Source organism: Thamnophis sirtalis, unplaced genomic scaffold (genome assembly GCF_051295495.1).
Source record: "Thamnophis sirtalis isolate CommonGarterSnake01/CBP01778 unplaced genomic scaffold, rThaSir2_p1.2 scaffold_7, whole genome shotgun sequence".
Classification (NCBI taxonomy): Eukaryota; Metazoa; Chordata; class Lepidosauria; order Squamata; family Natricidae; genus Thamnophis; species Thamnophis sirtalis.
The window spans coordinates 72,883,659-72,897,102 of record NW_028261387.1 but is presented as its reverse complement, the minus strand read 5'-3'; positions in this window follow the sequence as shown (position 1 = coordinate 72,897,102).

The window sequence follows — 13,444 nt, the reverse complement described above, 5'->3', positions numbered from 1 at the left end:
GAGAGATATCTTTTTTAAAAAGAGGAAAAGCTATATAATGACAATGATATTTTGCTGTTTTCTTCTCTTGTTCAAGAGACATTTCTGAGGTCAATGAAGGGATCAGAAACATGCTGTAATATCGCTGAATACATGGAACCATTGAACCACTTTCATCAATTGAGAGGTCTGTTGTGGATTAAAAATGACATATTAAACATAAATTAACAAAACTCCAGAAGTGGCTACATGAGCACATTCATTTTTAACTACCAAACAGGTTTCAAGAGGAAACATCTTGCTGGAGATGCTATCAAAGAAGAAGCCAAATGATATAATAAAGTAAAATTTCTGTCAAGCTGAGATGAAGGAAATTGATTTGTAAATGAATTGCTAAAGAATTTAAAATAAGAGTCAAGGACCAGCCTGCGTGGGAAGTTGGATAATCTTTAACAGGGATGTCAAACCACAGGGGCAAACTGAAAACAGTGAAGGACCAGCCCACGGTGCTTTTGCCAGCAAAAATGGAGCCGCAAGGGCTGCACATAGTCTTCCTGATCTCTGTTTTCACTGACAGAGGGTTGCAGGATGCCGTTGCAGCTGAAAATGGAGTTTGGGAGCCTGTTTTTTCTTGCAGAGCAGCACAGGTGCCATATAACACAAGTGACCTCATGCTGGCTATGCCTAGCCCAGCCCAGCCACGCCCATCCTACCCTCCTGAGGTAAAACACTAACCTCATGCAGCCCTCAATGAAATCAAGTTTGACACCCCTGATCTATAACATTTTTTTTTCTTTACATATTAAACTTATAAGCCACTCATTTTATTATCAACCGACACTGGGAAGCTTCTAATATGATACAAACTACAGAGTAAAAGAATGAAATCTTAAAATTTAAATTAACAAACGTTAGTTAAGATAGGAACCCCAGTATAGAAATGAGTTTTCTTTTTAATGCATAAGCAGATCCAATATGGAACATTCCAGGCCAGAATAATGGCAGAGCAAGCTTTTCTCCTGCACAATGCCGGCCAGAATTTTTTGAGGACCACAACATGTCCCATCTGCCAGAGTTAGTGGGGTGGTCCAATGTTCCTTAGGTAGCTTAGGCCCATGTCATAAAGGGTTTTACTGTGATAACCAAGAGCTTGGACAGGAAGCAAACAAGCAACCAAGGCCGCTCATGTAACAAAGGTGTTTCATGGCCTCTCTGGGGCACCCCAGAAATGCCAGTGAACTGTATTGTGTGCCAGCATTAGCTACTGAATGCTCTGTAAGTTTAGCCACATGTTGATTGCAGTGCAGCAATGCAAATGCAAGATGAGCAGGTCCCGAGTGACTGAGTGCAGGGACTAATAATCCAGGAAAGGACATTACTGGCACCGAACACAAAGTTGCAAAAAGGACCTCCTAGCCACAGCTGCCATCTGCTCTTGCAACACAACATGATAATGTGAAACCTTGTGTGTTTTGGAGAAAAATGGGCACATAAAGTCCTACCTGAGCTGAGAACTTCTTACATTGTACGAGCACACTTCTTTGTGCAACAGATAAGACAGCACTTCTGGTTTCCTGGACAATTGTTATCACTAGAGCATTCTACAGTTATACCGTTAGGGCAAAGGCACGCAGCGAATGGGCAAATTCCCGGCTTTTTCCAAACACCTTGTCCTGGCAATAGAAGAGGATAGTTCATTGAAAAAACAAAGCTTTTTAGAATTAGTGTGTGTGTGTGTGTGTGTGTGCATATATGTATGTATATTTGTTCTATACCTTTCACAAAACATAAAAAGTAATGTACAGACAGCATCATGTATCGTCTGACTTGTATAGTGTCCGTTTGCAAAGGAAAGCTGAGGTAAGTTCATAAGCATTGCTTCACTTATTTATTTCACTTCCCAATTATGGTTTTCAACAGCAAAATTATTTCTAAAGATTTTAAAAAGAACAGTTGTTCAACACATACTGGGTAGAATTCCCAACTCTATTCCTTCTAACTGCATTTTCCACAAATTTATTCTAAGGAAATTCAGAGGGAGAATGACCTGTTTTATTAAAATAGTTAAATAGCATGACCTGTTTCATATCCTTGTTTAAATGTGGTTGGCTACTTTATGGAATAGCAATTGATATGAACACAGCCACTTAGCTGTCACTCTTCAGGAATAGAGCCTGTTCTTCATTCCGTCTCTCCTGCATATAATCTGCCTGATCAATTTCTATACATTTGAAGAAATAGAACCTAAGACTAATATGGAAGAAGTTGAGTTTGAAATTCCCCAACATAAGTGATGTTCTTGTATGAAGAACATCACCACCAAAATTTAAACTTTTAAAGATGTATTTCTGGAATTGCATGATGAATTTAAAAAGTGTTAAAGATTTTTTATAACAATAATGCCAATAAATATAACACTACAGAAATTAATATTCAATTATTCACAGAATATAGATGAGTTATAAGTAAAGATACAGGCACAAAACTCAGCGAGCTTTCCTGCTCTTCCTCCTATATCTCTCTTCACCAAATAGTTACTTTTATATCTCACCTGGTGGGAATTTCTTCTGTGCTTCAGAGGGGAAGCCCATCCAAAGAGCTAGAAGGCCCACAAGGAGAAGGGTGGTGAGCAGCTTCATGTTGTCCTCTGGATTCAGCAAATGATCAAGAGTTATAGCTCAGCAAAGCTAATAGATAAAACAGAAGTGTATTAGAGGCTACAGTTGCACCGATATTTATATGCTTCTCCAACACCACAATACTAAACTTAAGCAATTGCTTTCTTCTCAATTCCACAGAATATTATGTTGAAAGAGAAGCCAGGGCTGGAACTGTTGGATAGATCCGTTATTACAATATTGTGGTGTGATGTCAACTAGAGTAATCTTTCCATGTCCTGAGATCTAGGGTTCTCTGACCTCCAGTAAAAGAAAGAGATGTCCTCCATTTGGTCTTCATGACCTCTATCTACACTTTTCAGCTTTTGGGGTTTTTTTAAAATGGAGGAATTTTTTTTTACAAAAGTAGTCATTCAAATTTTTGTGTTTTGTGACCTATTCACTTTTCTTCTTCTTTCTAGTCATCATCTGACAGTAGACTGGAGTGCAGAATATGTTATTTCATTTATTTCTTGATTCATCAATTCAACCCCTTTAATTCTATGATTACTGTACACTGCTTGCTACTTTATGATATAGCAACTGATATGAACACAGCCACTTAGCCATCGGTCTTCAGGATTATTGCCTGTTCTTCATTCCTTCTCTGCTGCTTATAACCTGCCTGATGCAATACCTATACATTTGAAGAAATAGAACATAGGACTAATATGGAAAAGTTGAGTTTGAAATCCCCCAACATAACTGTGAATTGGCCTGGCTTGGCTTAAAACAAAACTTTATTGGACAAATAAATATATTAAAAAGTCTCTCAAGGTCCATTGATTTAATAATGGAAATTTGAAAAATGTGTCATGGTCATTTCTATATTATAGCTATCAATTTCTCCATCACTAAATAATTGTTACATCCAATACTTTAGCTGGAAAGCTGGTGGAATCCAGATGAAGATTCTCAGAGAAAAAAGACTCACAATGAAACATCTGCTCCAATATCACAGAGGATATTGAAAACCTTATCTTTCTGGCCTAATGACTTAATTGTTTAATGAGTGCCATTTAGCTGACATGACCCAACCACTGTATTGAAGGAAAAAGGAAAAAGCAGCTCAGGTTGACCTTGAAGATCCACTGTGCTGTCACAGGCCTTATGAGTTGCCCTCCCTATTTCAGAGGCTAGTGCAGATTCAGTAATTCCACTAGTAAAGTGTGATACATAAGTGAAGGGGACTAGTATGTACAAGATAGCGAGTATAAATATAAACATGGACATGTGAAAAAAGAAATGAACACAGGCATTAACCACTCCGTTGCTGAAGTCATATTTTTAGCAATGGAGTTTGGGGCAGTTTTCCTTGAATTTGTATCAATTGTTTGCTTGTGTATTATTAAGGTTGACGCTGAAGAAGTCACTTAGAGGTGAGACGTTGCAACAGACAATTTTGTGTACTGTGCTTAGATCATACTGAAGGCGGCACAGTTCCAGATTGTCCAAACCCAAAATTTCAAGCCTGGTGGCATAGGAAATTCCGTTATGAGTACTGGAGTGGGCTCTTCTTCTCGTGAAGTACATCTGGACCCACTCAATCGCTGCCTTTTGGGGCGTTCTGTTACAGTGGGATCTGGGGTTAGATTATTTGAGATCAGTACACTTAGATCCTTGACAGAGTAAGGTCGTTTCTGCCCAACTTGTATTTAATGTTCTGATTTTTATTGCCAATGTGTAGGACATTCATTAGTCGAGATTTGCAGTTGCCAATTGCGTGACAATTCAGACACATGGTCAAGGACGTTTTGTAGGGTAGCAACATTGTCAGTGGTGTTGAATAATTTTACATCATCAGCAAAGAGGACACAGTTGCTTTTAATATGATCACATAGATTGTTAATATAAAGGAAAAAGAGTGTGGGTCCTAGAATGCTGCCTTGTGGGACACCACGGTTAACTTGTGCTGGATTTGATAGAGCCCTCCATTCATTTCAAATGGTTTGCATAAATTCAATCCATGAAAAATTAAGATAACACACTGACCAAAACCATCCAAAGTTAATTCCACCACTTATTTCTTTTATTCTTATATTTAAATCAGCTTTAAGTTTTTTATAGGCAGGCTCTTTTAAAACGGGTAAAATATCCTCACCAGCTGTAAACACTTTCTCATCTGTTTCCTTCCATTTTGGAGGCGTCCCTACTTCATCAGCCTAGGGGCTGAGCTTTTAACGCCAGCTGAGAGATCTTTTCCTGCATCAATTAGGGACTATGCAATGTCCCTGTGATCAGCAAAGCTTAGTCTTCCTGTTCACCGTCTCTATGGGACGGTTTAGGTCTGATTGGATCACCCAGTGAAAAAAGTATTGGCGGCGATCTCAGAGCATCAAGATCGGGCGACCATTTCATAGCAACATAAGCTCCTTCCCCAATGTATCCATTGCCACCATTGCAAACAATGCACCTCCAGTTAAGAAAAAAAAACCTTCTTAAAATTAACTTTGAAGGTGTCAAATATTTACTGTATATGCAGGTCAGGCCAGCCAGCGAAAAATATTTCAGAATGTATGGATATTAACAATCAGCAATTATTGTGTCATGGTAAATATAGATGTCTTAGAGTCTTTGCTCTTATTGAGATATTAATCAGGTTGTTTCCAGCTATTTATGTGTCCCTTGCTAAGGTTGGATATACGGTCTATTATTTTGGCTTGATTTGGGGGCATGGATATATCAGGTGGCTTTCTTTTCCCTAATAATTTCTCTTGTCAGTTTGTGGTTAAATGACAGTTTCTTGCAACCATATTTTGGTTAGCTCATTTCCCTTTCAAGCCATCTGCAATATCTTGTCCGTTACTTTCAACATTCAACAGGCCAACCAAAGTAATTCTCATCTCTTACCCCACAATCCAAAATTCAGTTGGAGGAAGAAATCAACAAAATAAGGATCTGGCCATTTTGTGATTAATAGTATCCACATTTATTCTGATAACAATATTAAGAATTCCCCAAATGTTGATCAGTTTGCAATATTAAAACCTTTGCAAAGGATATAACAATATTTTCTTGTCTTATATTTAAATTTGATTTCCTTGATTAGAGAAAAGAGTGTGTCTACATTTAGCAGTTTGGAAGCAGTTTGTAAAAAAAGATGAACATGATTTATAGGTTTGATTATTATTATAATCCAGCCTCAAGGTGACAAGGGCATGAGTGACCGTTAGAAGCGCATCCTGATCCAAATAGGGCCACAATTGGTGCACCAGGCAAACTTGGGCAAAAGCCCCCCTGGTCACAGCCGACAGATGATGTTCCAATTTCAGCTGCAAATCCAGGAGGACTCCCAAATTGCGAGCCCTCTCTGAGGGGCATAAATTTTCTCCCCCTAGGATTAAGGATGGACTGTCCAAACAGTCCTTCGGGGGCAACATCCAAAGCCACTCAGTCTTATCAGAATTGAGCACAAGTTTGTTCGCCCCCATCCAGACCCTAACAGCCTCCAGACATTGGCACATCATGTCCACTGCTTCACTGAGCTGGCAAGGGGCAGAAAGATATAATTGAGTATCATCAGCATATTGATGATACTTTACCCTGTGCTGTCACATGATCTCACCCAGCGACTTCATGTAGATGTTAAGTAGGAGGGGGGACAGGACCGAACCCTGCGGCACACCACATTTGAGGGGCCTAGGGGTCGACCTCTGCCCCCCCCCGACCAACACTAACTGCGACCTGTCAGAGAGGTAAGAGGAGAACCACCATCTCTCACTCCCACCTCCCCCAGGCATAGCAGAAGGATATCATGGTTGATGGTATCGAAAGCCGCTGAGAGGTCAAGAAGCACCAGGATAGAGGAATGTCCTCTATCCCTAGCCTGCCAGAGATCATCAGTCAGGGTGACCAAAGCAGTTTCCGTGCTGTATCCGGACCTGAAACCAGAATGACAGGAGATAATCCATTTCTTTCAAGGTCCATCGGAGTTGAAGCGCCACAACTTCTCAACAACCTTCCCCAAAAAGGAAGGTTGGAGTCGGGACAATAGTTTTTCAAAACAGCTGGGTCCAGGGAAGGCTTTTTGAGGAGGGGTCTCACCACTGCTTCCTTTAATAGTTGCAGGAAGGGTTTTTCCTGCAAAGATGCGTTGATAATTGTCTGGAGTCAGCCTCGTGTCACCTCTCTGCTGATCGAAACCAGCCAGGAGGGGCACGGGTCTAACAAACAGGTGGAGGCACTCATCGCTCCCATGGCCTTGTCCACTTCCTCTGGGGTGACAAATTCAAACTCATCCCAAAAAATCTGATTAAGATTAGCCCTCGGCATTTCGGCTGGCATTGCCCAAACGGAGTCCAGGTCTGTCCGAATCTGGGTGATTTTATCCGACAGAAACTCAACAAACTCATCAGCTCTTCCCTGCAAGGGTTCCCCCACCTCCTCACCTTTCAGGAGTGAGTGGGTCACCCTAAACAGGGTGGCTGGGTGAGATTCCGTTGGGGGGGGGTAGTGTCCTGAAGTCAAACCTCAGCAAGGAGTGATCTGACCATGACAAGGGTAAGATCTCTATTCCCTTAAATCAAGATCACGTCTCCACTGCCCCGAGAGAAATACAAGGTCAAGCGTGTGTCCCACCCTATGAGTCGGAGCCTGAACTACCTGGATCAGGTCCATGGTTGTCATGGAAGCCATGAACTCCTGTGCCCCATATGAGCATTTACCGAGAGACGGCAGATTAAAGTCCTGCAATACCATACGTCTGGGAAACTCCACCACCAACCCGGCTACTGCCTCTCGTAGCACAGGCAGGGCTCTCGTGATGCAGCTGGGAGGCAGGTACCTCAACAGCAAGCCCAATTGAACCCTTAGGTCCAACTTCAAGAGGAGAGACTCACACCCCACAATCTCTGGGGCAGGGATCCTGCGAGGAACTAAAGACATTCGGACGATAACTGCTACTCCCCCACCCCTTCCTTAGTGTCATGGTTGGTGGAGCACCTGAAACTCATCTGGGCACATTTCTGAGAGGGGAACACCCCCCTCTGGGCCCAGCCAGGTTTCGGTTATACATGCCAGGTCTGCCTCCTCGTCCAATATTAAATCTCGGACGAGGGGAGCTTTGTTCACAACTGACCTGGCATTTAGCAACAACCACCTGAGACTGGGGCCCTGTACTCCTTTGACAGAAGATCCTTGAGTTGAGCCTGAGGGGCTGAAACAAGCAATCACTGTAATGTAGCGAGTCCTTGTTCCCCAATAATGGCTAGCCCTACAGCTCCCGGTATATCTGCCCCTCCCAGTCATGACTGGAATGCTCCGACTTCCCCCTATCCCCGTAGACCCCACCCTCTCCCATGGCCCCCCTTCTTCCCGGCAGGTCATATATTCCATTCACACCAGGCTGGGAGGTGAGTCTGGGCCCCCTTCCATTTCTGCTTCTGCATTCAGCGGAGGGGACTCCTGGCCGCATCCCCGGTCCTACCATACTTACCGATCAAACACTCTCTTCAAACACACTCCACACTAATTACTCAAATACAATGCAATAAATTAAAAGAGGGAACATTTTCTCTCAACATTCATACTATTTTGTTATAGCAGATTTGCTACTCTTAAAAAAAGCAACCAAAGCTACAGAGGCTATGGTTGCAATCCAATACATATATACCATTAAAATGGCCAATTAATGGATTAAGTTCTCTTGAATTAGATGGGATCCCTCATTGAGGGCAGATGCCATGAAGTACAGGCAAACTTCAATTTAAACCCACCAGGTTTCCCTCAAGTGGGAGTTCTCATCTTTGCCTGTCCTAATTCAGACACTTTCCTTTCCTTTTTGGATCACATCTTCAGCCAATCAAGAGGCGTGCTGGGAATCAAACCCAGATCGGGGCTGAGGAAAAAAGCGCCAGTCATCTTCGCCAATCCCTCGTGGCTGCTGATCCCATAATAACCAGATCAAAGCCCCGTATCCACAGCCCTGGGATCCTCCGCTTCAAGATCTCCCTCGCAAGCTTCAGCAATCCCGATGACAGCTTGGCACGCTTCTTCTTCTCCGCATGCCCCCCTCCCTCCATTCTTTTCCTCAGTTCCCATGCCCTGTTGGGTCCACACAAATTCCTCGCCTAGTTAAGCGTGCCTTGGATCCCAGCCCTGGGGCACCTTTCCACGGTTGGCAAAGCTCCTGCTCTCCCCGCAAAAGGCAGCCTCGCTGCCGCCTCTCTCTATTCCCTTTGCCCACTGTCAGTTAAGAATGAAGCCCACGGTGGAGAAGCTGCTTGTTTGTCTATCTGGGATACTTTGGTGTGTGTGTGTGTATGTGTGTATTGTGTGTGTGTGTATGGCAGACATACCGCTGGAGCGGCCAAAAGCCTCTTTCTTGACAGCGCTGTCAAGAAAGAGGCTTTTGGCCGCTCCTGTGGTATGTCCGCCATACACACACACACACACCTGAGTTCTTGTGACAAGGTTGGCATATAAATCTAATAAACCAAACCAACCAAACCACACACCCCAAAGAATCCCAGACAGACAAACAAGCAGCTTCCCCACTGTGGGATTTGTTCTTAACCGACAGTGGGCAAAGGGAATAGAGAGAGGCAGCCGCAAGGCTACCTTTTATGGGGAGAGCAGGAGCTTCGCCAACCGCAGAAAGGTGCCCCGGGGTGGGAAATAAAGTGCCAGCCCGGGGCTGGGAAATAAAGTGAAAACCCACACGCCAGCAGAGGCGGGTAAAATACACACACACTACTTAGAATAATACAATTACTTACAAATTACATTAATTTTGAATTCCTCCCCCCTCCCTCCGACCCACATACCTTTTCCTAAAAAAGTGCCCTCTAAAGGAGGAGGCGAGAGAACCATGTGCCTCCTTCTCAAAAGGAATTTTTCACCTTTTAACCCTTGCTTAACTCTGCTCAAGTGATCATAAAGATAGACTAAAGGAGGCACCTGGTTCTCTCGCCTCCTCCTGTTGAGGGCACTATTTTAGAGGCTTTTTTTAAATAGTTAAACACTAAGCAGAGTCATCCACTGTGACTCTGGCAGCAACTACCTCAGCCTTTTTCCTTTTAATTTTTTTTATTTTCATGATGACAGTGGTGAGGCTCTGCCTCCCCTGCCTCCGCTGACTGCACATCACTCCCCAGAACAGAGAAACATGAAGTTAGACAAAGTAAAGTCACACTGAGCACAATATACTAATCCCAGATATTTCCCTACCTCTGTAATAAATAGAGGTAGACCTCTGAAAGGAATAACATAAATATCTTTAGCATTATGTGCTTCTGTATTCATTGCCACAATTGCAAAACAACACACCTCCAATTTTTTTTAAAAAAAGGAAAAAGGGAAGACCTGAGATCAGGCTGAGCTAGTTGCTGCCAGAGTCACCGTGGATGACTCTGCTTGACTGTTTAAAAAAGCCTCTAAAAAGTGTCCTCTACAGGAGGTGGCAGGAGAACGACGTCCCTCATCTAGTCCGACTTTTTATGATCACTCGAGCAGAGTTAAGCAAGGGTTAAAAGCTGAAAAATTCCTGACGTAGATGAGGCACATCGTTCTCCTTCCTCCTCCTGTAGAGGGTGCTTTTTAAGAGGCTTTTTTAAACAGTTAAGCAGAGTCATTCACAGTGACTCTGGCAGCAATTAGCTTAGCCTGACCTCAGCTCTTGCCTTTTTCCTTTTACATTTTTTTCTTTTCATGATGACAGGCAAGAGCAGAGTTGAAATCCTCTCTGAAACAGTTGAAAAAGGTACGTGTGGGTCGGAGGAAGGGGGAGGAATTCAAACTTCATCCTCCTGGTACAACTTTGTGTGTGTGTGTGTTCATGTGTGTGTGCGTGCATGTGTGTGTTTGAGAGGGGGAGGGAGCATATTAAGACAGTTCTTTAGTTTATGCACTATGCAACACTCTAATACTATGCCTTTGGTTCTTCTGAAATTTTAATTATCCAATCATAAGCAAAAACAATGTTTTCAGTAGAATGAATTTCCACTTCTACTTACACCTGCCAGCCAAAATACTGCTAGTGGTTTTGCTAACATGGGCTGAGGAGGAAAACCTAAATTTTCTGAATCCTGGTGCAACTTTGTGTGTGTGTGTGTGTGTGTGTGAGTGTGTGTGTGTGAGTGTGTGTTTGAGAGAGGCCGGAGGGAGGGAGAGAAGGAAGAAGGAGGGGAAGGGAGAAGAAAAAGAAAGAAGGAAACATATTTAGCAAAGGAGAAAAACAAATGCTGTCACTTTAAATCGAACTGAGCATGCCTGGCTGTGCAATTCTGAGAGTTGAAGTCCACAAGTCTAAAAAAATTGCTGCCTCACCAGCCATAAACCTCACCGCACGTCACACTCATATTTTCAATGAATCAGTTGTTAAATGGGTTGAATCCCACCACTGGGTAGACCTCTGCAGGAAATAGCATAAAAGTCTCTAATATTATGTGCTTCTGTATTCATTGCCACCATGGCAAAACAATGCACCTCCAGGGTTTTGTTTTTTTTAAAAAAACAACCTGTTTAAAATGAACATTGAAGGTGTCAAAATAATTTCTGTATATACAATTCAGGCCCAGACATGGAAAAATATTTCAGAATATATGGATATTAACAATTAGCAATTCGTGTATCATGGTAAATGCATTTGGCTTAGACTATTTGTTGTTACCTGGAACAGGTTGTTTCCAACTATTTAGGTGTCCCTTGGAAAGCTGGAATATACAGTCTATTACTTTGGCTTGATTTTGGGGCATGGATATGTCAGGTGGCTTTTTATTTGCCTAATAAATTCTCCTGTCAGTTTGTGGTTAATTGACAGTTTCTTGCAACTGTCATTTGTGGTTATATCATTTCTCTTTCAAGCCATTAGCAATATTTTGTCTGTTACTTTTGACATTCAACAGGTCAACCAAGGTAATTATCATTTTTTACCCCACAATCCAAGATTTAGTTGGAGGAAGAAATCAACATAGTAAGAATCCGGCCACAATTTGGTGATTAATAGCATCCATATTTATTCTGATAACAATATTAAGAATTCCCCAAACTTTGTCCAGTTTGGAATATTAAAACCTTTGCAAAGGATATAAACTAAGTTTTCTTGTCTTTAGGAGACCAACTGGATATTGGGTTTGAAAAATAAGTGAGATTAGAAGAGAAACTGGACCATCAAACTTGGAGAAAAGCTTGCTGAAAGAATGAAGTGGACTATTTAGATCCCTTTCAGTCAGGGTTCAAATTAAGGTCTTGGAGGGAAGCCGATATTCTTGTTACACGGCGGGAATACACTTTTATTTCTCCCATTTTGGTATTATCAATTTCAGATAATTCAGAGCTGGTATATTTCAGAGCTGCTATGAAAGTATAAGTTCAGGGCAAAGTATTATATTCCTCAACTTGCAATGTGACTCATGAAGCACTTTTCTTTTCAAGCTCTCAACTTTTCCTTCTTTTCAAAACTCTTTTGTTGCACTTTATTTTCTGGATTAGTTTGGACATAAGGAGAGACAATTCATTTGATGTGTTGTTACCATGCATTTTGTACCAGAAAGAAAAGACTATTCCTATGAATGATGTATAGCAGTGGTGGGATTCAGCCAGTTCACACCTTTTTGGGAGAACTGGTTGTTAACTTTCTGAGCAGTTTGGGGAACTGGTTGTTGGAAGAAATCATGAGGGCAGAGAATCAGTTGTTAAATTATTTGAATCCCACCACTGATGTATAGTTACAATATTTGTCACTAATCCAAAATTAAAATATCTTTCAAACAGTAAATTTTTCTTTGAGGATTTCGTGGATATAGAATGGTGCTCTTACTTCAAAAGCTCAAGAATGTAAATTGTGTGTCCTCCCCAAGATGGCAGCTGAAAAACTGTCTTTCTCTCACCCACTATCTGCTGTTTTCGCTTCCAGAGCTGGTTCTTTGGCAGTGCTGCTCTCTAGATTTGAATGGGAGCTCTTAGGAATGACCAAGACAATTTTCCAATGGCCATGGACCCTTGTGGGAAGGAGAGACTTGAAGATTCCATTCTCTTTGGAATTGGTCAGAAAGTCATTCGCTTTATACCTCTTCCTGTCAGTAGTTTCGTTTTCTTAAGTTTGCCTGGGTGGGTGTGGTTTGGTGGGCGTGGCAGGGGAAGGATACTGTAAAATCTCCATTCCCTCCCCACTCTAGGGGAAGATTACTGCAAAATCCCTGTTTCCTCCCAATCAGGTGGGACTTGGGAAGCTGAGAATAGGATGGAGCAGGGCCACTCTTTATTTACCGGTTCTCTGAAGTAGTCAAAATTTCCGCTACCGGTTCTCCACAACTGGTCGGAACCGGCTGAATACCACCTCTGCCTTAGTTTAAACTTATATAAACTTATATTCTTTCTGTAAGTCAGCCCCAGTTATGATCAAAACATGTATGTTTAATCATACTTGGCTAGTAAAATTATTCTATTCTGTTCTGTTCTATTCCATTCTCCAAGTTGAAAACAATGCCTGTATTCATCAGAGAAGGAAAGGAAAGCATGTGAGGAAGATTAGGCTACAGGGCTAAAGTGAAGGGAACAGGAAGGTGATTTCCTTTTTCACTAAGAATTGATTGATTGATTTGATTTGATTGTATTTCTATGCCGCCCTATTCCCAGAGGGACTCAGGGCGGCTCACAAATCAAGAAAAGGGGGGGGGGATACAAACAGGAAAAAAAAAGACAACGGACAAACAACACCACAATTTAAAAACAGCCACACAATTCGAGCAGGGACAGGAACTCATCAGCCCCAAGCCTGTCGGAACAGCCAGGTTTTAAGGGCTTTGCGGAAAGCCTGGAGGGTGGTGAGGGTCCAAATCTCCACGGGGAGCTCATTCCAGAGGGCCGGA